This window comes from Panthera tigris, chromosome B2, assembly GCF_018350195.1.
Source record: "Panthera tigris isolate Pti1 chromosome B2, P.tigris_Pti1_mat1.1, whole genome shotgun sequence".
Taxonomy (NCBI): Eukaryota; Metazoa; Chordata; class Mammalia; order Carnivora; family Felidae; genus Panthera; species Panthera tigris.
In genome coordinates this window covers 117,442,947-117,470,592 of record NC_056664.1, presented here as the reverse complement: position 1 = coordinate 117,470,592, position 27,646 = coordinate 117,442,947, and the positions used below count along the sequence as shown (strand labels likewise).

The following is a 27,646-nucleotide window of genomic DNA, read 5'->3' as shown; positions in this document are numbered from 1 at the left end:
TTTCTGTGCAGTAAAGTTTGGTGCTATGAATTTTCCTCTTTAGCTACTATTTATTTATAAAGGTGATTAGGATCAAATATTTAACTTAATTGCAATAGTAAATCTTGTTACCAATGAAGTACATTGTGTTTACTACAAAATCTGAAGTTTGGGAATATGATTTAAGGAAGGAGTTTTCTTTGGAATTTGTACTGCAATTATGAGACAAATTTGGGTCCACTCTTACTGTGTTTTAAGCTGGAGATTCAAAGATGAGTAAGCCTGAGCTGTTGATAAGCTCACAGTAAGACCAACCGATACTAAGAATTCAAAACTGGTAATTTCAGCCTTAGAAATACATACAGAGAAAGGACAACCAAGTGAGTTTGGATGAAGAGAGAGGAAAGGATCTGGAGTGATTCCTGAACTGAGTCTGTGGTTTCTGTGGTTACTGGGATTTGTTTGTAGCTGCATACTACCTAGTGAATATGATCCAAGTACCCGTTTATCAGATCTATGATCTTGGACTACCTTACTATATGCCGAATACTGTGTGAGGCTCTAGGGATATGGGTGTAAGATTGCAGTCTTTGTTCCTAAGAATCTGATTGTTCACATGGAGAGGCAGCCAGTCAATAGCAAAGAGAAGTGGGGAGGCATTTTGGGGACTAAGAATGTTCTGCAAAACTGTGGGTAAATAAATTTTTCCTACATTTTGCTTAATGTTCAATGGAATCTTACTGTGTATCAAGTGTGTGAGAGGGGGAATCATTCTATAAATCACCTTCTTAATAGTTGTAGAACTGTTGAATGAATGCATATATCTTTTGTGTAAGAATGGATTTTTACCAATGGGTATTAATTTAAAAGAACATTTGCATTATTTGCTACTGGTTATCCCTTCATGGAAAGGATACTTTTTCTTAATTTCTTTTTTTTTCAATTGAAATTCCAGGAAGTATTACTGTCTCAGGTTTCTGTCCAAGCAGTTTTCTGAAGCCAGTGGGTGGGTGTATGTTTAGATCCAAGAGAAACAAATTACAACCATGGATGTGAACTTTTCAGTCTTCTCAAAGTAAAAGCTCGAAAAAAAAAATACTTTTTACGCTTTTCTTTCTCAAAAACCATCTTTTGCTAAAGAGGAATAAAACAAAGATAACATGCTAAGCATGTTGGATCTTCATCATATTGTTCCCACCTTTCTTGTAATTAGCACAACTTCTTACAGTGTTTGAGACTTTTATTTCAAAGTTTAAAAAGTGGTCCAAGTATGTATTTGGTAAAATTCAAATAACATTTTGCATTGCTATTTTAAAGAATGTAGGCATTAAAGAATCAAGGAACAAACACAGTGTTAGATTTATGAAGGGAAGCAACATGGATACTCAGCTTTCTATCTTAAGAGATACAAATTAGACATTTGAAAGTATTTTAGCTTAAATTTATTAAATAGGAATGCGATGGGGAAGAGGTGAGGAAGCCTTTATTGTTTTTTTTTTTAATTTTTTTTTTTTTTTTTTACATTTATTTATTTTTGAGAGACAGAAAGAGACAGCGTGAACAGGGGAGGAGCAGAGAGAGAGGGAGACACAGAATCAGAAGCAGGCTCCAGGCTCTGAGCCATCAGGCCAGAGCCCGATGCAGGGCTCGAACCCATGAACCGTGAGATCATGACCTGAGTCTAAGTCGGATGCTTAACCGACTGAGCCACCCAGGCACTCCGGCTTTGTTAATTGTTAAGGGCCTATAAATGCATACTTGATGCAGTACACACGTTTCCTAAGGTGTAGCCGCCCCCGCCCCTGTGACTGTCATCGTGTTTTGTGTATTACCTGGCAGAAGAGGGAAGAGGATATAAGTGGTAGGAAAGTGTTACAACCATAAAGCTGACACATTTTAGGCTTAGAGCTGCCAGTGTTTCCAAGTTGTGGACTTTGAAGAAAGATTATACATTTTAATGATTAAAATTTGTATAATCAGGTTGTAAAGACCTTCAGGACACTTACTTGTACACCCTAAACTTAGTATCTGGACCACACTTACTTGTAATATTAGGAATTTTTTTTTTTTTTTCTAGACCCTTCCCCCTGCCCCCTTCTTGTACTAAACAAAGCTCCTCATTTCTGTGGTTTAGGGCCACCTCTTTGCTTTGTACATTACAATTTGCTTCTTCATTATATTTCTCTTGTTCCTAGTCCTAACATTTAAAGTTAGTTCTTAGGGGTGCCTGGGTGGTTCAGTCCCTTAAGCATTGGCTCTTGATTTCAGCTCAGGTCATGATCTCACGGTTTATGGGTTCAGGCCCCGTATGGGCTCTGCATCTCCGGCACTTGGGATTCTCTCTCTCTCTGCCCTTACCCTGCTTGTGCGTACTCGCTCACTCTCTCTGAAAAATAAACTTTTAAAAAATAAAGATTTCTTATACAGCATAGAGTTGGGTCTTTTTCACTCTGATAATCTAATTGATGCATTTAGACTAGTTGCATTTAATCTGATTACTGGTGTTTTGAGGTACCATATTGCTTTTTGTTTTGTTTGTCCTATCTGTTCTTTCTTTTTCTTATCTTACTCTGAATTATTTTTCTGATTCCATCTCATCTAATAGCTTGTTCTATTCTATATCTCTTTTTTTTTGTTACCCAATTTAAATTGAACTCATTAACTTGTCTCCAAACCTTTTTACTCCTCCTTTAACTATTTCATGACTGCCTTTGCTCTCATTAACTGCTCTTTTTCTCTCTCCTTTTGCTCTTATGTGTCATCAGATTCTCACCATTGTCCTAATTGAATATTTCCTGAATTTATCCACTTCATTTCACTGACACCTTCCATATTCAGACACTGTAACCTGCATAAAGTTCAGCTCTCTCATGGTCCATTTTTAACTTTGTTAGTCAAAGAAGCACAAGTGTCAGCACTGACAAAAAATGGACACACCATTTTTTACTTTGCTCTTTTGAAAAATAAGTGGTTTCATAGAACAGCAAAACTTAATTCTCTTTATCAGTTCATGAATTTTTCTGATTCTTTCTCATCACAGTAGACAGCAGCCCTCAGACTCTTCCTTAAACCAGTCTCTTCCCAAACAATAAACACCAACTCTCTGAGTTTTAGCTTGAGTCTCTCCTGTGTTCTTGATGTATCAATTCTTTTCTTAGTATCTCAGTCTATTCTATAATAAATCAAATTGCTTTCAAAATTGAGATTACAGTGGTAGAATTCTCTTTGGAAGAGAGGGAACAGACTACCGATTTGTTAATGTATATATTTTTAAACATTAATACACCTACCATGTCTTTTCTGGATAAATGTAATCTGGTTTTCCTGTTTTTTTTTTAGTTTTTATTTAATCTGTTTGTATTGTAGTCTGACTAGTAGTTTTTAGTTTTGTGCATAAATTCATTTCATAATACCTCTTTGCTTTTCAAAAGAAGCCCAAAGTTTTTAATATAGCTTTTATCTTATAAGGCACTTGCTGTTCTAGATTTTAACATACTAATTGGGTTTCCCTGCTCATCTGTCTGGTTTCTCTCATCTCTAGACTTCTGTACATGTTGCCAGTTATATTCTACTCCTCGGTCTCAATGTAGATATAACTTCCTTTGCGTAGCCATTCTTTATGATTCTTCTACTGGGCCTCCTCCTTCCTGTTAAATGTACCTGCTGAATAACCTCCCCTCTCACCAGTTGACTGTTTATTTGCCTTTCTCCACCATCAAGTTATAAGCTTCGCAAAGGCAGTTTTCACATCTGTGTTCACAATTCTCTGGCACTTAATGGCTCTCAGTACTTATTTGCTGAATGAACTGGTGGTTACCGAATGATCTGATGTTGGCCTTCCTGTCCTTCGTTCTTAACACTTCCCTTACCTTGTAGAGCTAGTTAGCCAGTGTTCCGGTGCAGCATTAACCTGATACTAAGACTTCCTTCTGAATATTTTCTCATTAAATATGTGTAGGTGACTCTGTCCTGCCTAAGTGGATAGATTCCACCTACCATGTTTAGTTTTTATAGTACCTTGAACTCTGTTCTTGTTAGGCAGACTTTTATCTAGTTCTAGCCCCTTTGGATGCCCTGCCAGTCAAATAGTCCTTTAAAAAAATTTTTTTTGAGAAAATCCTGGCTTTCAAGGTGCTTTTTATTTATCATTATGTTACCCAAACTCTCAAGAATAGTCCGTTAGTTGGAAATGAGGTAAAAGGTTAATAATAGCAAAATGTGCTGGAATATGGTAATTAATTTTCTCTTAATTCTGGGGTGATTCTCTAATTATCATCCCTTTCCTTGATTTCTGTAATCCTCTCCCAAGAAATTCAGTGTCACATCATCATGTCAAACTCTGTGTGTCTAAAAGATCCAAAATCTTGCACTCTTTCCTAGTCTCCCCCCCACTCCCCAGGGGTACAGTATACTTTATTGATCGTGCATGACAAGGTAGTCCTCTCCAAACCCCTCCCCTTATTCAGGGGGTCTGGGGTGGAAACTGTGTACAAGTCAGGAATTCTCCGTGTGTTTGAGGATGAGTTGGGGCAAGGACGCCCCAGAAGCTGAGGGTCTCTTTTTCTCTTGCTCTCTCTGAGGCTGGTGGGCCAAGGGGTTCTTATTCCTTGGAAGCCATGTGGGCCATAAGGCCTACCACCTTGTTGCTATAGCCAAATCCATTGCTGTATCATGAAATGAGTTTGACAAGGTAGTCACTAAGGGCATTTCCAGCCCCAGCACCAAAGGTGGAAGAGTGGGTATCACTGTTAGAGTTGCAGGAGACAGCCCGGTCCTCAGTGGAGCCCAGGATTCCTTTGAGAGCCCTCCGATGCCTGCTTCACTACCTTCTTGATGTCATCCCATTTGGCAGCTTTCTCCAGGCAGCAGGTCAGATCCACAACTGATGCGTTGGGGGTAGTGACACGGAAGGCCATGCCGGTGAGATTAGCATTTAGGTCAGGGATGACCTAGCCTACAGAGTAGGTGCCAGTAGAAGCAGGAATGATGTTCTGGACAGCCTCTCCACCATCATGGCTTCCTAGAGGAGCCAGCCACAGTCTTCTGGGTGGCAGTGATAGCATGGACTGTGGTCTTGAGTCCCTCCACAATGCCAGAGTTGTCATGAATGACCTTGGTCAGAAGGGCCAAGCAATTGATGTTGCAGGAGGCATTGCTGACAATCTTGAGGGAGTTGTCATACTTCTTGTGGTTCACGCCCATCAGAAAAATGGGGGCATCAGCAGAAGGGGCAGAAATGTTGACTTTTTTGGCCCCACCCTTCACACAAGCCTCAGCCTTCTCCATGGTGGTGAAGACCCCAGTACACCCCACAACATACTTAGCATCAGCATCACCCCATATGATGTTGGTGGGATCTCACTCTTGGAAGATGGAGATGGGCTTTCCGTTGATAACAAGTTTCCTATTCTCAGCCTTGACTGTGCCATTGAATTTGCGCTGGGTGGAATCATACTGGAACATGTAGACCATGTAATTGAGGTCAATGAAGGGGTCATTGATGGTGACTATCCACTTCACTAGAGTTAAAAGCAGCTCTGGTGACCAGGTACCCAGTACGGCCAAATCTGTTTACGCCAACCTTCACCATTGTGTTTTGGGGACTCGGCTGGCACTGCAATCAGATGTGGCTGTTAATGGGGAAGAGCAGAGAGCCTGCTTGGGTTCTGACACCCCAGCCAGACTGCCTCCATCTGTGGTATCCCTAGCCTTTCTTAATCTTCTGGGCTTGAAATTTTGGTATTATTTTTTAGTTCTTTCTTCTTTATCTGCTATTTAAACATCAACTTCTATGGAGTCTCTTCTCTGGAAGTTAATATTAGTTTGATATTTGTCTTTACTATTGCTGCTTGCATGTGAGCCTATCCCCCCCCCCCCAGCTTTATTGAGATGTAATTGACAAAATTGTAATACATTTAAAATGTACAACATGGGGTGCCTGGGTGGCTCAGTTGGTTGAGCGTCCACCTTCAGCTCAGGTCATGATCTTACTGTTCCTGAGTTCGAGCCCTGCTTTGGGCTCTTTGCTGACAGCTCAGAGCCTGGAGGCTGTTTCAGATTTTGTGTCTCCCTCTCTGTCTCTACCCCTCCCCTGCTCATGCTCTGGCTCTCTGTCTCTCTGTCAAAAATAAACATTTAAAAAATTTTTAAAAAATGTACAACATGATTTGATACACAGATACATTGTGTGATGATTCCCATGATCAAGGTTAAACATATGTCACCTCACATAGTTACCTTTTTTGTGGTGGGGGGGCATGGTGGAGAGAATGCTTAAGATCTACTGTCAGCAAATTTCAAGTATATAATACAATATTAAGTTTATTTATTTAAACCTCCAAGTTAGCATTTAGTTCAGTAATTTCAAGAGTAAAATCCAGTGATTCATCCCCTGCATAAAACACCCAGTTCTCATCCAACAAGTGTCCTCCTTAATGCCCCTTGTCCATTTAGCCCTTTCCCCCACCCAAAACCCCTCCAGCAACCCTCAGCTCTCTGTATTTAAGAGTCTCTTGTGTTTTGCCACCCTCCTGTTTTTATATTATTTTTGCTTTCCTTCCCTTATGTTCATCTGTTTTGTATCTTAAATTCCACATATAAATGAAGTCATATGATATTTGTCTTTAAGTTCGCTTAACATTCCATCCACGTTGTTGCAGATGGCAAGATTTCATTCTTTTCGATTGCTGAGTAATATTCCGTTGTGTGTGTGTATATATATGTGTGTGTGTATATATATATATACACCCCACATCTTGTTTATCCATTCATCAGTCGTTGGACATTTTGGTTCTTTCCATTAAGTTTATTTATTTTTTAGAGAGAGATGGAGGGAGGGAGAGACCGAGTGTGTGCGTGTGGGGGAGGGGCTGAGAAAGAAGGAGAGAGAAAATCCCAAGCAGTCTCCACATGGTCAGTGCAGAGCCTCATGTGGGGCTTGAACTCATGAACCTCAAGATCATGACCTGAGCTGAAACCAAGAGTTGGACACTTACCGACTGAGCCACCCTGGTGCACCTACAATACTGTATTATTAACTGTGGTCATTATGCTCTACGTTAGGTCCTCAGAACTTTCTCTTTACAAACTCTGTACCATTTGTCTAACATTTCCTCTATTTCTCCCATCCCTGGGAGCCTTTTTATGTAGCCTTCCATTTGGACTGTCTCTGCTTCTACTGTCTGTCCTTTCCAATTCAGGGTCCTCCAGTCTCTTTTTTGAGCAACAGTTCGTGGTTGCCGTCATATGAAGAGTCACATGTTCAGGGGATTGGAACCAGTGCATGCTGCTGGTGGGAATGTCAACTAGTGCAGCCACTTTGGAAAGCAGTTCGGCAGTTCCTGAAAACCTTAACCTAGAGCTTGCATTTGTCTGACATATTCTAGTCCTAAGTATGTGCCCAGGAGAAATGAAAACCTCTACCTACACAAAAAGTTGTAGGCGGATATTCACAGCATTATTTATAGTAGCCCAAAAGTAGAAACAACACAAATGCCCATCAGTTGATGAGTAGATAAACAAAATGTGGTATAGCCATAAGATGTAATATTACTTGGGCATACTGAGGAATGACTTACTGATGTATGCTATAACATGAACGAACCTTGAAAATAATATGCCAAGTAAAAAGCCGGACATGCAAGGCCATGTGGCATGCTTCTGTGTATGTAAATAGTGAAATCTATACAGACAGAGATTGGTGGTTGTCTAGGGCTGAGAGTTTTAGGGAATGATAGTTAAAGAGTGCCTGTTTTGTCCTTTTTTTTTTTTTTAAATGTAATATTCACTTAAAAGTCACCATTTTAAAGTATACAATTCAGTGGTTTTTATTATATTCAAAATGTTGTGCACCTGTCCTCATTATCCCAGAACATTTTCATCTCCCCAAAAGAAACCCTGTCTCCTTTTTTTAAATACTTTTTTTATAAAAAAAAATTTTTTTTTTTTCAGTGTTTATTTTTAAGAGACAGAGACAGAGCATGAGAAGGGAGGGGCAGACACACACACACACACACACACACACACACACAATCCAAAGCAGGCTCCAGGCTCTGAGCTGTCAGCACAGATAGCTGACAGCTCAGAGCCTGATGCAGCGCTTGAACCCATGAACTGTGAGATCATGACCTGAGCCAAAGACAGAGGCTCAACCAACTGAGCCACCCAGGTGCCCCAAAACCCTGTTTCCTTTAAGCAGTTACTCCTCATCCCCGCCACTCCCAACATCACCTTCTGACCTGCTTCTCCATTTTATGTTCCTTGTAGCAGCAATGTGTGAGGTTTCTGATCTCTCCAATTCCATGCCAGCACTTGTTTCCTTCATTTTTTTTCACTAGTCACCTTAGTGTATTTGAAGAACTATCACTAGGTGGTCTTATTTCCATTTTCTAATGACTAATTGTGTTGAGCATCTTTTCCTGTGATGATTGGCCATTTTTACCTCTTTTTTGGAGAAATATTTACTTAAGTCCTTTGCCCCTTTTAAAATTGGGTTCTTTGTCATTTTGTTGAGTTGTAAGAATGCCTTATGTATATTCTGCATACCCTTATTGGGTGTGTGGTTTATAAGCACTTTCATTCTGTGGATTTTTTTTTGTTTTGTTTTGTTTTATTTGCTTGATTGTGCCCTTTGACTCACAAACGTTTTTAATTTTGGTGAAGTCTAATTCCTTTGTTGTTGTCGTTACTGATTGTGTTTTAGGTGTTCTAATTAAGAATGTGTTGTGAAATCCATAAGTCATGAAGATGCACATTCCTTGTCTTCAAAGAGTTTTATACTTTTGGCTCATATATTTTTAGTCTTTGGTCCATTTTGAGTTGTTTTATGTGGTGTGAGGTAGGGGTTCAGAGTCATTCTTTTGTATGTGGATATCCAGTTTTCCCAGTACCATTTGTTGAAAAGACTATTCTTTCCCCATTGTATGGATTTGGCACTCTTGTTGAAATCAGTTGGCGATAGATATATGGGTTTATTTCTGGACTCTCAAGTCTGTACTGATTGGTATGTCAGTTCTTATGCCAGTATCACTATGCTTTGATTACTCTAGCTTTGTAATAAATGTTGAGGTCAGGAAGGGTGAATGCTCCCACTTTGTTCTTCTGTGTCATGAGTGGTTCAGTTATCTGTGGTCCCTTGCAATTTCATATGAATTTGAGGATTATTCTGTCCATTTCTGCAAAAAAAAGGCATTTGGGATTATAATGGGGATTGCATTGACTTTGTCAATGAATTTGGGGGGTTATTGTCATCTTAACAATATTAAGTCTTCGAATGTGTGAACATGGATCTATTTACGTTTTCTTTGATTTTTTAGGAAAGATGTTTTTGTAGTTTTCAGTATACAAATTGCATACTTCCTTGGTTAAATCTACTCCTTTGTATTCTTTTTGATGCTAAGTAGAATTACTATTTTTTGGATTGTTTATGTATATAAATACAACCGAGTATGTATATTGATCTTATGTCCTGCAATTTTGCTGAACTCCTTTATTAGCTTTTTTGGGGGGATTCTTTAGGATTTTATATATATATAATCCTACCGTTTGCAAATAGAGATCATTTACTTTTTACTGTCCTATTTGGATGCTTTTTATTTATTTTTCTTGCCTAATTGCACTGGTTTTAACTTTAAGAACAATGTTGAATAGAGGTGGTGAGAGTGGACATCCTGTCTTATTCCTGATCTTTGTGGGGAAAACTTTTGGTCTTTCACTGTTAAGTATGAGGTGTGTTTTTGTAGATGCCCTTTATCACATTGAGGAGGTTCTCTTTCATTCCTAGTTTATTGAATGTTTTATTGTGAAAGGATGTTAGATTTTGTTAAATGCTTTTTCTGTCTATTGAAATGATCTTGTATATTTTTCTTCTTTTTATTAATATGATTATTGATTTTTGTGTGTTGAATCACCCTTGTATTCCTGGAATAAATTCCACTTGGTCATGGTGTAAGATCCTTTTAATATCTTGCTGGATTTAGTTTACCAGTATTTTGTGGAAGACTTTTGCTTCTATATTCATTGGGAATATTGGTCTGTAGTTTCCTTTTTTTTTTTTTTTTTTTTTTTTTTTTTTTGGTGATGTCTTTATTTGGCTTTGGTATCAGGCCTTGTAGAATGAATTAGAATGTTTGGAGTTTCTTTGGTTGATGAAAATGTTCTAAGATTGTGGTGATGGTTGCACAATGACTCTACTAAGAATCCCTGAATTGTACACTTAAAGTGGGTGACTTGTGTGGTACCTCAGTAAAATTGTTACAAAAAAAACAAAACCAAAAACCCCCATATACACAACCCCAACAAACTTTAGGAGCACTAACCTATCTTCTTTAGCTTAGAGTCCTTTCCATAGAGTTTAAAGCCCTCAACAATCTTGTCAGCCTCGCCTCTGGCTTACCTTTGTATGACTGATCCAGTGATAAGGGTCAACACACTGCCCCACTCACCACTTTCTGCTCCCCTCAGATCTCCTAGAGTGTCTTGTGCATCTTGCTGCTCTACCCTGAGGACTGTCTCCACCTGTCTTGAATGTCTTGTCCCTCTTTCCCACCAACAACGTTTCTTGCAAAGTTTTGTGCAAGTTTCTTGTATTTACCACTCTAGCCTGCAGTTGCCTTTTAGTCCCAAATCTATTCAGTGGGATAGAATATTTGAAATCAGAACTGTTCTAGGAAATCTGATGTATGTGTTTATGTGTACCTATGGACACACACTTTTTTTTTTTTTAATGTATTTACAGTTAATTCACAAGTTTATAGAGATGCCTTTTTATTTGCACGGCTCTGGTCTCCCCATATGGCTCTCTGTGCTTTGAAGACAGGCATGATGTGGTATATCTAGTTATTATATGACAGGCAAGTATCTGTTGATGTATTATACATGTGTTTGGGAAATAGATCCAGAACTTTGTTATGTTTTGCAGTTTTCCTTATGTATCTCTAAAAAATATTTTTGAGAAATTTTTGTATTACAGTAGAAGCAATTGAGTAAAGTCCTAATGTATAAAGTTCACATGCGAGTGTGAGGAATGTGTAGGTGAGGCTTTATATAAAAGGCTGAGTTTGGCATCTGGTTAAGTATAACTGGGAGGTTGCATAAGCATCATGGTGTAATGTCAAGGAGGTATTTCAAATAAAATAGAATTGGATTTAAGTCTCCGGTATCTGTCTTATACATAGTCAGGGGCTTGAGTCAGGATTCAAATTCTGGTTGTCTGACTCCGGGACTAACAGTTAACTGCTCTCCTATTTTACATTCCATGCTTATTAAGGGAGGTTACTTCATTTCTCTGAGCCTCACTTTATTCACATACAAAATGAATGTGATAACATCTGCTGTGCCGAGTTGTTTTGAGACTTAAATAAGGATTTTATAAAGCATTCTGCAGAGTGCTTGCTCACAAAATAGGCAGGCCTATTGCTATTAGTAAAATATTTTGTTTACTCCAAAACAATAGCACTAACAAAAGAGATTTTGAAAGCATCTCTGAAACTTATGCCGAGAAATTTGCTTATCTCCTGGCTTCGGAATATTGAATTCTTTGCTTTACATTTTGGCACAAAGTTTTCAGTGTTCTATTTCTCTAGAATTTAGATAATTTTCCAAGTAAGTCATTTGTTAGTAGTTACTTTCTTCTGCGCTCTTGTTGCTTTTTGTTGTTCAAAATGAGTTATTGTCAAAGAAGTAACAGAATTAAACCTTCTTTGTCGTTAACTTCCTGGTGACAGTTGTGGTTAACTGCAACTGATATATTAATGCCTTAGGTTTTGAAGTTTCTGGAATGAAGTTTAGGAAGGTTGATGTTTTTTGTTGGAAGCCATAATAGAAATGAATTTAGAGAGATGGTTATTGGTTTTTATCTTGGCTGCAGAAGTATTTGTAGAAGAGTATTTGTTGGTGTTGCTATAGGAACATAGTCAAAACTACAGCAGCGAAAGCATGACAGCGTTGATCGGCTTACCTGAATTGTTGTTCTTATTTTATTCCTAATTGACCACATTTGACTTTTTTTTGTTTCTTAGCTGTCATAAATATCCGGATATTATAAGTCCCGAATACATCAGTTTCGAGAATACTACTATTTGGTCGCTTACTTCTTAGAGGCTTCGGGGGGAAAAAAAAATCCTGCTTAAGGCACATCCAAATTTCCTATTTGTAATGGTGATGGATCATAATTAAAAAAATATGTATCTCCATGTATTCTTAGGCTAGTTTTGGTTCATTTGGGGATTTTTCTTCATGAAAACCACTTGGTAGTTACTGTTTTCAAGTCTTATTTACATTTTCTTTTACAAATCTGTTATGAAGTTATACTGTCCATGCTGTCCGTTTTAAGTTTTTAATAAAGCTACAATTTGGGTCAGGAGAAAGTAGTGGCACTAAGCAGTTTGTGGGGGAAAATAGCTCTCCTTCTGGCTTTTATAGACTCTCTTGCTCAAAGGAAGGACTGCCATTGAGTCGGTTACAACTTCAGTGGAAGATGTCTTGCAGCTGTGCCTTTTTGGTTTTCTTCCAGAGATAGTATTTGTGTGCACTGTCAGAATGTCTTAAAGGCCCACCCTGGAAAGGATTCAACTCTATAAAAGGAGTTTTGTTTTATAACCTTTCACATATTCTTATGGGGTTCTGGTGGTGACCGTGGTCTTTATTGTCTTGTCTTTTAAGCTGGCATTTTATTGAGACACAGGCTTCACAGTTTGAAAATAAGAATTACAGTTATAGTTATTGTATCTCGTAAAATACGAATGGCCAAATCCTTGGCACACACTACAATTAAAATGGCCCTTTCCAAACCTTGTGATTTTAGTCAGTTATTTTTTTAAACTTCTTTTCTACTGCTATACTGGAATGAAGATGGCAGTCATTTGACTATATTTCTTCTAGGTAATTTAATAGATTTTGATTTACAAGTCAAGTTAATGTGTTAGAAGATTCAGGGAATCCCAAACAAAGTTTTTAAAAGACCAATAACTTTTCATGTTGAGAATAGTTCAGTTTAACCTGTTTTGAATCCTTTGTTGACATGAATGCTAAGAGAATTATCATTGAATATCCTCTAGGGGACTGACCATATTTTCTCCCCAAGTTTTCCTTTTCTCTTCAGTTTTTTTTTTTTTTTTTTTTCTCTCCTTTAAATGTTCCAGAGTTCTCTAAGTTATTTGGGGTGGAGAACAGGGCTTTAGAGATACTCCTATATCACTAGTTTTCTCAGGCCACTTCCTCTGCCAGCCCATGTGTATTTCCAGTTACCTTCCCTTGGGGATGTCCTTCCTGCTGTTCAAGATGAAGGGGTGTGTGTGTGTGTGTGTGTGTGTGTGTGTGTGTGTGTGTGTATGTACTTTTTAAAGTAATCTCTACCCCTAACCTGGGAATTGAACTCAGGACCCCAAGACTGAGAGTCACTTGCTGTACTGACTGAGCCAGCTAGGCACCCCTTCTTTTGTGGGTTTGATACTGTTTTGTTTTTTTTTGTTTGTTTGTTTGTTTTTGTTTTTTTTACTTCTTCTGAACTACCTGCCATCCATTTTCCTTTTTCTCCTTTGTGTCTCAAGCCTCTCCCTACTCTCTCTCTCCCACCAAAAGCCTGCACCAAACAAAACCACCAAAACATCTGCTGTGCACAGATGTTTTCCTGCAACCTAGTACTTCTTGTAGTTACTCGTTCCTGATTGTCTTGCCTTTTTTCTATCGCTAAACTGGACATTAATCTACACTCACCTCTAACCCTCCTTTCTCCAGTATTTTTTTTTTTTTTTTTAAGCCACTTGGCTTTTTCGTCCACTGTCCACTAACTTGTTCTTAGAGGTTACCAGCAGCCTTTTCACAACAATTTAAAAACTTCAGCAGTGCCTGAAGCAATGTGCCCTTGGCCCTGTTCTCCACTCCTCCTAGCCTGACTCTTCTCTTTTGGCAATATGTTCATGGTTTGTGGTCTTTCTCTTAGGCTGATCCTTCCAGCCTCCTTTATAGCTTCCTTTCTGTCTGCCTGGTGATTTATCTTGAGCATTTTTCTTTCTTCCTTTCTTTCCTTCTTTCTTTCTTTTTTAAATGTTTTATTTATTTTTGAGAGAAAGAGAGCACACGCACGGGAGGTGCAGAGAGAGAGAGGAAGACACAGAATCCGAAGCAGGCTCCAGGCTCTCAGCTGTCAGTACAGATCCTGACATGGGGCTCTAACCCACAAACTGTGAGATCGTCACCTGAGCTGAAGTCAGACACTTAACCAACTGAGCCACCCAAGTGCCCCATAATGATGAGCATTTTTCTTACTCTGTTTTGCTGGGGTTTCATCTATTGCATAGCTTCAAATAACACTGATGGGCCAATGAGTTCCAAGTCTTAGCATGGAAACCCCGACTTTGTTGTTCAGACACCTGTGTCTGACCATCCTGACTTTCCACCTGGCTGTACACAGGTCCTATAGTCCACGTGCATTCAACCTGGAAGCTTGTGCTTCTTTCATTCCTGTTTCCTACGTTTCTTGGAAACTCCTCACTACATTCATGGTGCTGCCCTGTCTGACCTTTGACTGCCAGGAACCTGGGAAATTTGCTGTTACTCCCACAATATAATTCATTATCAAATCCTGTCAATTTTACCTACTAAATATTTATTGACTCCGTCTCTTCATTTGCCTTTGTTGCCCCTGCCTTAGTTGAGATGCTGTTTCTTGGATCACTGGAGCATCATCTTAACCAGTTTCCTTTGTGTCACTTGTTGTCACATGACTGCCCAGTATTTTCCATTGCCCGCAGGGTAGAGTTAAAACGTCGAAACTTTAGCATACCCATCACTTATTACTTGGCTGCCTCCTCCCTCATCCATCTCGTGCACTCCTACCCTGTGTTCCAGGCAGACGAGGTACTTACCGTTCTCTACCACGCTTTTATCTTTCCTGATTCTATGCCCTTCACTTGCTGTTCCCACGGTGAGGAGTGTGCTCCTACCCGCTTTCACTCCGCCCTGGAAGCACCTTCTTATCCTTCAAGGTCAGCTCAAACTTCACCCCGGGAAACATTCTTTCCTCATCAAGTCCGTTACTGTTGAATTGTCTCTGCCTGTATTTTAGCTCTTCCTCTCTGTGCAGTAGAGTTAGTTATTTAAATACCCTCCTGGCACTGCTGGAGCCAGGTTTTACACAGGTCTGTAACCTCAACAGCTATCAGTAAAACAAAGAGCAGTTCCTCACTGAATGAATGGGTCTTAGCAAGACCCAAAAGTACAGAGCTGAAATCAAGATCTCCTAGGCAGAGGTGATGGTGAGTACTCTGGCTTGATGTTGGCTATTCTGTTTTGGGTGGGTTGGGGCTGTGGACCGAGGGCACGTTGGCACCTGTGCTTCGGGTTTTCTTTCACAATTCAAGGTCGGAGAGTTGAGTTGTTAAAGTGAAGCGACAACACAGAGCTGCAGTTTCAAGTGACCTGAGCTAACAAAGTTGTGTGGTTTGGGAGGCACACAGGGTGCCCAGACAAGTGCCCAAGGCGTGCACATGGCCTGTGTCGGGCAGAGGGAGGAGTAACAGGTGAAGTGAGGAGAGGCTGGCTCTGGGGTTGTCCCTCCCCAGGGCGTGCTGTGTAGCTATGACTGCTTATCACACGCATCTTAACCTTTCCCTGCCTTGCCCGGCCAGGAGCAGCGTTCAACTTTGTCCAGCGTGATTTGTCGTAAGAGGCTTGTGTTGACCTGTTTGCTATTTATGCGGTTTCTAGTGGCCCCTCTTGGAAATTGTGGTGCCATTTTAAAGGAAAGGAGAGAAGAGAAAGAAGGGAAGTTACAGAGGGTGGATTAAGGTGAAGAAACATTTTTCCTTCCCCAAGTTGAGGGGGAAAAAATAGGTAAATGGAATTGATAAGAGTTTACTCTATGTTCAGTGTTTGATTTTTAAAAGTAAACGTAAGGATACATTCAGCCATTTTTAGGAGAAAGCCTAGATGAATTTTTTGACCATCGGGATACTGTGTCCAATAGGAACTCACGTTCTTTTAGTAGTAGCTGTGTGGCGACTCTCAGACGATTCTTACAGTGGTCCTGTTACGTAGGTGGGTGGTCGGCTGGTGCCTTGACCGATTCAGTCACCAGCTAAGTGGTAACATGCCATGGCAACATGCAGACTCTCTGAATATGAATTTAATGTTCTTTCAGATTGAGAAGTATCAATAGATACTTTCTTGGCAGTGACCTCTTTGTTTCTCAAAACCTACTTTTTTGGGGAGTGGGAGCATGTAGGGTTTTTCCTGGGTGCAGAGAGTGGGGGCAGAGCTGGGGAGCACTGATGTCTACTGCATGTTTAGTCTCTGGGCTCTTTAGTCCTCTGGCCGTTGGAGAGCCAGAAAGGGCCTCTGTGCTGTGTGTTTTCTGTAACTGTGTCTCTGCTCTTTCCTTCTCATCCAGGCAGGGAGGCTTGCAACAGGGAAGGGCCATGGGATTATTTATTAGACAGAATCTGACATCCTGCCTGGGTTCTGCTGCGGACTCCCTGCACAACCCAGGCAAATCCTCTAGCTTCTGGGCTTTAGGTACCCCAGATGTGAGAGGCAAGGGCCAGACATCCCTTATGGCTCCAAATTCTTTACTCTATAAAAACCCCATTTCGTTCAGCCATGTATGTAGGACGTTTCACAGGTACTGGCAAAGTCTTTGTTTCTGCTTTTTATGTTATGGGCTTTGTGACGGGTGCTTTTATTTTCTTTAACCCCTAAGTCAAGGTGGGTGTCACCGCCATATTATTAACAGTAGCATTGACTCACTTAAAATGAGCTCCAAATGAACCGAAACGTCTTCAGTCTATGAGGCCTTCCTTGACCTCCTCCAGGGAGTTGTGCACTTTGCTGTGCCCTTCCTGTCCCTCTGTTGTAGCCTTTATCACACATGTTGTAATTGTTTATGTATCTGTCTTTCCTGCTAGACTGGTGAATTCTCTGAGGGCTGGAATGGGGAAGGATCTTTGAGTCCTAAGGGCTTAATGTCTGGTGCAAAGGCGGAACTCAGCAAATGTTTCTTAGACACAATAGGATGAAAATGATACATTTTTTTAGAAGTTTGTTTATTTTGAGAGAGAGAAAGCACATGTGGGAGCAAAGGAGGAGCAGAGAGAGAGAGAGAGAGAGAGAGAGAGAGAGAGAGAGAGAATCCCAAGTAGGTCTGTGCTGTCAGTGCAGAGCCCAATGCAGGGCTTGATCCCATGAACCATGAGATCGAGACCTGAGCTGAAATTCAGAACCAGACGCTTAACCTACTGAGCCACCCCTGAAAATGATACTTTAAGGTGAATGCTGGATTACTGTATTTGCCTGAATGTGTAATTCTAATAGTGATGCATTTGACTTTTGAGTTAAAACTCTTAACAAATCCTTTTATCTTAACACTTTTTAGATGGTTTCAAAACATTAACTTGATGATGGATTCCCATTTACCACCTCTTTGTTTCCATTTTCTCCTGTACCTCTTCCTACTGTCTTCTCTACAAACCCTTTCTTTAAAAAAAACAAAAACAGAATCCAAAAAAAAAAAAAAAAACAAAAACAAACCTGGGACCATACAGCAAATTTTTTCCCCAGAGTCTCATAAATCTATAGTACTTTCTAATGTTACATTTTAAAAAATGTGGTAGGGATGAAACTTTGCAGATGACTCATTTGCAGTTGTGCAGAGCATTCTGGAAGTAGAGTCTGAGAGAAGATAAACTGGTGGTATGTGGTCGAAAGAGAACTTGTGCATAGAATCCATGGAACGAATGCAGTGGTTTTTTCCTCTTTTTTTCTTTTTTGCTGACAACAGATAGCGATGATAAAATGTAGGCTGTTAGAAAAATTTATAGACTAGGGAACCCATTCAGATTGAAAAAGTGATACAACTTTTCTCCATTTTGTTCAGGGAGTATATCCTTTGCATGCTGATTGGTAGGTAGGAAGAATGGATTCTCTGTAAAAATCAGTAGATTCAAAAACAGTGAGTTTTGGCTAGTACTTTTTAGGTTATTTTAAGCCTATGCTAGAAAATTGTTTCCTTTTTTTTTTTTTTTTTTTCCTGGTGTGACAGATTAATTGCTTTTCGAGCAGAGGCTAGATGAATAAACGTGGAAAGATTGAAAGAAATGGTCTTCCTCATTGTCTTTCTACAACACAGATAACTTTATTTTCTGCACAGAGTTTGTGAGCTATGAATGACCTGTTAGATTATTGGGTCCTCTACATTCTGTTCAGTTACGTTTTTTGTTTCCATAAAGCAGGAGGTAGGACAGTTTTAAAAGTCAAGAAATTATGATACTGAGTTTAGCATAACATTTTATTTATATATAAACTCACAAATATAAACATAGGAAAAATGTCCCCCAATCTAACCCCAACCAACTCCCTTGAATACTTAAAAAAAAAAAAAAAAAGTATTGTTAAAAAAATTGTATTCTTAAAAAAATAGTATTCTTAAAAAATAGCATTCTTAAAAAAATAGTATTCTTAAAAAATAGTATTCTTAAAAAAGTATTTGGAGGATCAGCTTCTAGCCCCCCTCCCCCTTTAATAAAGTTTTATTTAAGTAGTATCTACACCCAAAGTGGGACTCAAACTCATGACCTCATGATCAAGAGCCACATGCTCCCCCTACTGAGTCAGCCAGGTGCCCCTAATTTCCCCTTTTAATGGAATAATGAGACAGTGTCAGCACATGACTATGATTTTCCCAAGACAGAGTTTAGATCTAAATTCGTATTAACAGTTTAAAAAAAAAAAAAATTTTTTTTTTTTTTTTTTTAATTTACTTTTGACAGGAAGAGATAGAGACGTGAGTGGGGTAGGGGCAGAGAGAGAGGGAGCATATTAACAGTTTTTTTATGGGAGGACATTTGTGGATGTACTTTGTGTACTTTAATGTGTTTAAAATCTTACTGGGAATGGATGCTTTAAATGACCCTGGCTTTGGTTTGTGTACTTCTTCCAGTAACCCAATGAATAACCTTGTAGAAGTTATTTCACTTTGGGTTCAGTTTACTCATCTTGAAAACACAGGTGTTCGAATTGGCGGAAGAGTACATTGGCTTTGGAAAGCAGCTCTGCTTGTCACTAGACTGCCAGCGCCACCAGCATTGGCTTTGAAGACTGGTGTAAATTCTGACTCTACCCCTTGTTGAGTGTATGAGTTTGGAAACTCATTTATATTTTCTGGGTTCTCTTTTTATCTACCATATGAGTCATTTGTTCTGCTTCGAAATTATAGTGCCACAAAACTCCCTTTTCTGTCTTAATTCTCTTAACCTTTGATTAGAGCATGAAATCCAGATGTCTTCTGAAGCAGGATCTTGTATATTGGAGACCGCAGAGGAGCTTGAGCAATGACATTGGGCTTCATAATTAAGAATGTAGGTGCCTTCATCAGCTTGGGCTGCCATAACATGGTACTGTTGAGTGGCTTCAGCACGTTTATTTTCTCACAGTTCTGGAGGCTGGAAGTCCGAGATCGGGGTGCCAGCATGGTCTGTTTCTGGTGAGGGCTCCCTTCTTGGCTTGTAGATGGCTGCCGTGTAGTGAAGCAAGAGAGCAGGAGAGCAGGAGAGAATGAGCGGACTCTCTGGTGTATCTCTTCTTATCAAGGCACTAATTCCATCATGATGGCCCCATCCTTAAGGCCTCATCGAAATCTAATTATCTCCCTAAGGTCTCCTCTCCAGATATCATCACATTGGGAATTAGTGCTTCAGCATATGAATTGGGGAGGGGGGGACACAGTGCAGTGTATAGCAGTAGGAGAGTTAAGAGGGTAGGAGGCACAGGGGTGATCAGAGATGCCTGGATGGGTTGTAGACCTCCTCTACCATTGGCAACTTCACTGGATCCAGTGCTACGTGTTAGGAGTTCTGATGCTTACGGGTTCTGTGGAGTAATACATTTCAGGAAAAGGTTTGGAGCCAATACTTTTTTTCAAGCATATTGAAGTAAAGCTGTCATTGTGCTGCAGTATGTATTAAAAAATACATTTAATATTTTAAAAATGAAGGAAGAACGTAATAAAAGATGATGCTTTTAATTGAATAAGATTGACTCTTAAAAAGTTCACCACATTGCCCTTTTGTGAACCACTGAAAACCTTGTGGTAGATACTGAAGTTTACTTCCATTATATGGAATGATTGTTTTGTTTGTTTTAGTTTTGTGTTTGTTCATTTTGACAGAGATCAATGTCTTCAGAGCTGTCACTGGAACACATTTTCACTGTTACCATAAAGCAAATTTTACCTTTTTCTGTTAGTGGGTACAGGTGACATCTTATTGCCTAAATCTGTAAAGTGTTTTCTTTAGAATTTAAAAAGACTTTTTTCAAGACTCTGTAGGTGAAGTGAGCATGTAATACTCATTGACCTAAGAACTGCTTGATAAAGAGCGATGTAGCAGCGGGGTGAGGTTGTGGAGAATCATGTTTGGATCCAGAGTCATTCTTGGTCCTTATTTGCTCATGTAAATATCTACATGGGAACACACATACACACCCAAATTTATTTCTTTATTAAAAAAAATTTTTTTTGATGTTTGTTTATTTTTGAGAGAGCGGTGGGGGAGGGACAGAGAGAGAGGGGGAGGCTCTCTCTGGGCTGAGAGCCTGATGCGGGGCTCGAACTCACAAACTGAGATCATGACCTGAGCTGAAGTCAGACGCTTAACCAGTTGAGCCACCAAGGCACCCCTACACACAAATTTAAATTCTGGAAATGCAAAGGACGGAGGGCTGGTTATGTACAATTAAGGAAAATTAGTCTTTTCTCTGATCTCTGACTTGAATCTTGTCACTAAAGGAAAATGCATTAACGTTTTTAAATGTACTTTGTTTCCCTTGTGTATTTGTATTCAGTATGACCTATGGATATAGGCTTACCTTTTGTATCCATCATGCCTGAGTATTGACAATAACAAAACAGGGATTTATCAGCTTTGTAATTATGTGATGGCACTATAAATCTAAATTAAAACAAACCTCTATTTTTAAATATAGAATGAATGAATAAGCAAATTCTTTTGTGAATAAGCAAATTCTTTTACAGATGAATCAAAATAGATGTTTTTATGTAATGAAAACTGGACTTTGTATGTGGCTTTTTTATATCTGAAACTGATACAGTTTATAGGGAGAGATGATTAGATTATATGCTGTATACATATGCTTTTGGTGTCTATTTGTAGGGTGGATTAAAATGACAGAACTAAAAACAAAGTTGGGGGGAAGGGAAAAAAGTTTGTGGGTGCAAACCCAAAGCAAAGCGAAAATGATACAAAAACAGGAAAAATCTTTCAGCAAGAGAATTACAAAAACTGTAATCCTAAAATTAGTCATTATTAACACTATTCTTTATGAAAAGTGTTCTTCATTTAGTGGGTAGAACAGGCAGCAGGAAGATGACTTTTTCTTTGACCCGTGTGGATTTTGTAGCCGAGGAATGAAGTAACTTGGAACCAAGCTGGGCTTTTCTACTGAGCATGCCCCTTCTCCAGCAGGGTCCAGCCTGGGTGGGGCCAGTCTTGCTCATTAAGCTTTTGGAAGCTGGATTTCCATCAGCTTTCCAGTCTCCTAATGACAGTGAACAGCAGACAACGGGCTCGATGAACTTTTTAAAAAGCTGTGTATGTATTTTAAGGGGGAGATTTTGAGGAAGTTTCTGTTGGAGCAGTTGGGTTTGGTGGTCTATGCTTGTTTGTTTTTGCTTTTGAAGAAAGTTTGCTTTTGAGACTGTCCATATCCAGGGGACTGAAAATTTGGAGAATACTAATGTACAGAGTACATGGAACCTGGGTATGTATGCTCTTTGGCAAGGGAACATGTTCAGTTATATTTGATCCAAGTTTTATGAAAAATATATTTTTTTGGTGGCCAGAGTTTAGTTTTGGCTCACTTGTTTGCATTTTTCTAGGCAGATGTTGACTTATGTCAACGTAAGTGCTTTTTCAAGTTTGACCTATGAGAATAACGAAGCTAGTTGGTTTATTTTACATACTTGTCCTGCTCTTCACAGGCGATTTATTCAGTGGTACAATATACTATATGAAAGTTAATTATTCCTAAAGCACAATGAGAACCATGTAAGGTTAATAGTCTACGGTTACTTTTGAAACATGTTGAAGGATGACCGATTTTAATTTATAGAATGCTTCATTTTCATGCTAATTTGTTTGATTAAAAAGGAGTTGTACTGTGACTGGCACAGAGTTGAATTCACATTTTTTAGCCTCTACAGATTAGTGGCCATTAACAGTGGTTAAGAATTGTATGTTGTTTTGATGTTGTCACACCCGAAGTAAATAAATGTTGGTTAAATAAGGATAGGTATTAACCTCTTTTTTTTTTGTTTTTTACTGAATATGTAATCTGTTGTCACATTGAAGAATAGTGACAACTCACTATTGTTGCCCAGATTCTGACATCCAGACTTAGAAAAAATGGTCTTCCTGCTTTTTCTTGATCTAATTCCCACCCTTAAAAAGAACCTAGTTTGAGTGTTACTTTCTAACAAAACAAAACCACCACAGTGATTGCCAGATGATCTCTGCAAGTTCCTTTATTGTTGGCACCATATGGAATGCTCTTCTGCTGAAAGAATTAGCCAGTACATTTGGGGGAGGAGGGCACATGTGTACTTGTGAAGTTTAAGTTTTCTATTTTTGGGCCCAACAAAGAATTGTCTCTTAAAATTATTGGCAACTTGGGCGTGGGAACAAATAACTGTAGAGATGATGCTGGTGATCTCGACAGCCAGCCAGTCGTAGGCGCCCCGTCTCCGTGCAGCGTTCCTGTGCATGTTCTAGGATACATTGGTGACCTGTGTACGGTTTAACATCTTAGCTCGATTGCAGACTTGGAAAGGGAAATTTTAAACGCTGACATTTAGTTTGCTTGAATTTTTTGTTGGACCCCTGAAAATTGAATGCCTGGCATATTCTCCCGTGGGATCCTGTACTCCACTCACGATTACACATGTTGAATTTTGAGAATCCTACCTCCAAAGAAACAAAGAAATTTTGTTGAAGCAAAAACCTGTTCTAGCCAGCCTCACCTAAAAAGTAGTTGTTTGAAGCTCTTACTAATAAGTAAAGTAGTTTTGAACTAAACTAATGCTCAGAGTAGAAATACTTGTGTGTGTGTGTGTGTGTGTGTGTGTGTGTGTGTGTGTGTGGCGGGGGGGACGGTTTTAGGCATTCCAAATGGCATGTCTCTAATTCCATTGTAGTTACAACTTTTCCTGCCTGGGGAAAGTTGCTTTTATCACGCCAGGCGTGGAGGGGCCACAGCTAACAGTCTACAGCACCTTCTGCTGACTGGCCAGAGGACTGGTGTCAACGTTTAGTTAGGCTTGCTTACCTAAGCTAGAAAAATCATGCAGTTCAGTCTCCTATGTTAATTAAGAATATATACTATGCGTTGGCATAACTGGTAGTACTGTAAATATTTAAAATGGCGGAAGAGCTAACGATCAAAGTTGTAAATGTACATTCTGCTTTTTGACAAGGTTCAGATATTTATGCCTGTTGACTGCAGTGTTCCAAAGCTTATGGAGAAGAGGATTTGAAAGTGTGAGATCAGTGTAGGCTCCAGCCTGGTGGCCTTGTCATAGCGTGGCGAGTTGATTGATTTTGACAAGACTTTGTCTTACGACCTATTAAAATGCAGCGTCTGCAGCCTGTGCATTTATCCTGTGCAGTTAACCTTGATGGATTTGTCGTTAGCTTATTTGGGAAAAGCCTCCTGAACCACTGTTATTTTTAAGCTAAAGAATTTAGAGTTTGAGTCACACAAATAGTATTAGACTTGTGGAGTTCCACTTGATCAGGTGGGGTTTCTGATGGGGCTGGGTAAGGATCCTGTTCTGATGGTAGTTGTAGGATGAGCTCACAAAAAGCCTGCTCCCTGCTGTCTGGTATGATGAAGAGAGATTGTTGGCTTTGCTCTGTTTTGAGCCTGGTTATGATGTCATTGGAGGAAACTGCACATTAGTGTATTTTTCTTTTCTAGAGAATGTCCTATGATGGTGGTACAAATAAGTATTTCCTGAATACTTAGGAGCATCACAAAAGACATTTATTGAGAAGCTACCAGATGCATCACGCCGCACTAGGAACATGTTATTATTCATCATCTGTACAAAAGTTTTGCTCTTCATGTGAGCATAGGTGCAGAAGTGGCCAGGGGAGAGGTGTAGACAGGAAACATGACCTTGTGCGTGTCAGGCCAACTTTGTTCCTGCTTTTCCCTATAAACGTGGAGGAAGCTGCTCACAGAGATCAGGGATGTTTATGTATGTCCAGCTTAGAAGTTGAATACGAATCTTCCCATTCTGTTTTATTCCCCTTTAAAAGTGTTTTCAAATTTCAGAGAACTCTGTTTCCAAGTTCCCTGTTTGTACCCTTCCGGGAGAGAATGGGAATAATTTTTTTGGGCCTACCTGCATATGCACCAGTGTTTATACATATATATAGAGAGAAAACCACCTTTTCCCCCTAGCTGGTTGATGGTGAGCCGGGCTAATTCAAAAATTCGAAACAAATTCGTTTTATATGTTGAAGAAATTTATAACCAGGAAGATTTTATCTGGATTTTTTATTCAAGTGACTTAAATTTTTCCAGACAGCGAATATATCTCTAGCAAACCAATTGAGAATGAGAATTAAGTTTTCTTTAAAAAGCACGGTGCCTTTTTGTATTTCAGGAGTGTTAAACCAAGAGTTCCCATGTGGGACCATGTGTGACCTCCTAAAGAGAGGACAATGGTATCGTCACAGAAAACCTTGTCAGGTCTTCAGACTAGTAGTAATTTCTGATCTGAATGAGCAAGATCTCTGAATTAGTGACACGTGGTTTGAATGTATATTAACGCTAATCTTTTTTTTTTTCTTAACATTTTTTTAAATGTTTGTTTATTTTTGAGAGAAAGAGAGCACGAGTGGTGGAGGGGCAGAGAGAGAGGGAGGCACAGAATCTGAAGCAGGCTCGAGGCTCCGAGCTTTCAGCCCAGAGCCCGATGCGGGGCTCGAACCCACAAGCTGTGAGATCATGACCTGAGCTGAAGTCTGATGCCTAACCAACAGAGTCACCCACGCACCCCTATATTGATGCTAGTCTTGCTACCTCAGTCCCTCACTAGGCCGAGAACAGGATTCTGTTCACCTATACTGCTGGTGTCTGGTTACCTGTGCTGTGAAAGGGCTGAAGAAACATTTGCTTTGAGAGAAGGGCCTAAAATCTGCAACCCACATTCTAAAAATAGGTGAAATTTATAAGGGGCTCAGTTAGAACATACTGCTTAGGGCTGTAAGCCTCCAAATTGGTAGTAATAGTTTGCTTTTTGCTTTTTCTTTTTTTATGTTGTATTTAGTTTTGAGAGGGCACGAGCAGGGGAGGGGCCGAGAGAGAGGGACAGAGGATCTGAAGCAGGCTCTACGCTGACAGCGGCGAACTGTGGGGCCCGAACTCACAAACCGTGAGATCATGACCTGGGCTGAAGTCAGATGCTCAACCGACTAAGCCGCCCAGGTGCCCCGGCTTTTTCAACAGATAGTGAATTGTTGGCCATTATGCTAGTGTTGGTTGTGTAACAGTGAAGCTGTTTGGGATTGGTGGCGGTATTGTAGGAGGTCTCTGGAGCTGGACAGCCTGGGTCTGAATCGTGGCTCCTCCATGTATTGGGTGTATGGCTTCGTGCAAGTCCTTTATCTTGTCTTTCCTTCTTCATCTGTAACATGGGAATGATCTTAGTTCCTACTTCAGAGCGTTGTGAGGATTAAGGGAATTGCTACACTCAGAGTCTCTAGAACCATGCTCAATAAATAGCTGATATTGTCACTATTATTTGTGTTCTTACTATTATTTTTAGTGAACGAAGGGGCATAGTGCCCTTCCCCCCCCCCCCCCCCCCCCCCCCGTTTTTTGTTTTTTGTTTTTTTTTGGCCAGAATCCCTATTTGATGACAGTGGCCCACCATTTATTATGAATTTACTGTGTGCCAGGCACTTTATGTATAGCATCTAATTACATCCTTAGGGCATCCCAGTGAGAATGTATTCTATCCCTCTTGCTTATGAGGAAACTGAAGGCTAAATAATATCCCTGGGTACACCACTAGTAGGAGACAGAGCTGGAATTCTAATCCTGGTCTTTTTAGCTCCCAGACTTGATCTCCAAACCACTCTGTTATTTTATCTAAAGACTAGATAGCTTCACACAGAAAGAACGTAGCTCCATCCGACTGTTAAAAAACTGGGGCCTTGAGGAGGGCACCTTTTGGGATGAGCACTGGGTGTTGTATGGAAACCAATTTGACAATAAATTTCATGTTAAAAAACAAACAAAAAACAAAAACCAAAAAACTGGGGCCTTGTCTGAGAGCAGGAATTCGATGCAGTTGATCAATATTCCTGACCATACCACTAGTAATTGCTTCATGACGAGCCAGTAGGGTTCTGGATGTCTCTATCATTTCGATTAGTGCGTGCTTTTGGAGTGCCCAATATGATGATGTTTATGTGCATTTTGATGATGAGAATGGTGGCCAATATTGGGATCCTTAATGGCTATGTATAGTATCTGCTTATCGAGCCCTCACTCTAGGAAAGGGAATCTATTTCTGGGATGACCCTAGTTGCTTGTGGAGAAGACTCTGCCTGGCACAGATCTTTATTGATGTAATTGTGTTTTAAAAATTTTTATTCCAGTGTAGTTAGCATACAGCGTTGTCCTAGTTTCAGGTGTACAATGTAGTGATTCACCAGTTCCATACCTCACCCAGTGCTTATCATCTGGACGTAATTCTTGAGAGTAGCAGGGACTTGGCTTTTAACAAATGAGATCGTTAGCTCTTACCTTAGGTGCTACTGGAACTGAACATTGTTGAAAATTGTCTTGATTTTCATGTACCCCCCTCCAATATGACGAAAGAGAATCTTACACTTTGATGAACTCTTAAGATTTGTTTGTTTCATTCTTAGAGTTTTTAAAATAAAGATTAATCCTTTATCTTACTCAGATATTAACCCAGATACTGGGTTTAAAAAATCTGAGCATCAGGAAAAATGAACATTCGACAGCCATGGCTCTTAGGCTATGAGGGCCATAGAACCCAGAGGGGAGTAGTAATTACCCGATACAGTTCTGTATGTGTTCCCAGTTTCTTAGGGCTTATTTTCTGATGCTTGCTCCGGAATATGCAGAGGCTAATAGTGGCTGCGAGTAGCTGAAACCCCATTGTTCTCATAGTAGGGAGTGTGTTCTTTCACATACCAGGAAGCAAAACCCTAGGACCTGGCCATGTGCAGCATGCCAGCTCTAGTATGTGTCACTTTGTCCTCAGGCTTTCTCCCTTCTTGGATACTCAAGATGGCAACAGCACTTCTAGAGTCAGGTATCCAGGGCTTTGAGACAGAAGAGGGGCCTTTCCCTTTTGGCTCCTTTTAGTGGAAGGAATCTTCCCACCAATAGACTTTCCGCAAGTCTTCTCGACAGGGGGAGGGGGACTACCGTGATTGCCTTGGACCAGTAGATCATTGCCTTTTGGCCTGGCCTGGAGCCAGCCCCCGCTGGCATGCATGTGTAAGAGAGACAAAAGCTGAAGAAAATTTGGGTTCTGTTTAAAAAGGAGAAAGGGTGGAGGAAATACATGCTCTGAATGTAATCTGATCCTGCCTAGGCTTGAACTAGCCGAGGG

The 27,646-nt window shown here is 39.9% G+C and overlaps 1 protein-coding gene and 1 pseudogene across 1 annotated transcript in view; one reads left to right on the top strand and one right to left on the bottom strand.

Moving 5' to 3' along the window:
- Positions 1-4,579: 4,579 nt before the first annotated feature.
- Positions 4,580-5,569, bottom strand: LOC102954237 (annotated as a pseudogene).
- A 9,418-nt stretch (positions 5,570-14,987) lies between these two features.
- EPB41L2 (erythrocyte membrane protein band 4.1 like 2) overlaps positions 14,988-27,646 on the top strand; it is a 139,605-nt gene continuing 126,946 nt past the window's right edge. The window contains 1 exon segment of the mRNA XM_042987152.1: positions 14,988-15,233. The gene's annotated coding sequence lies outside the window, so the exon portion shown is untranslated.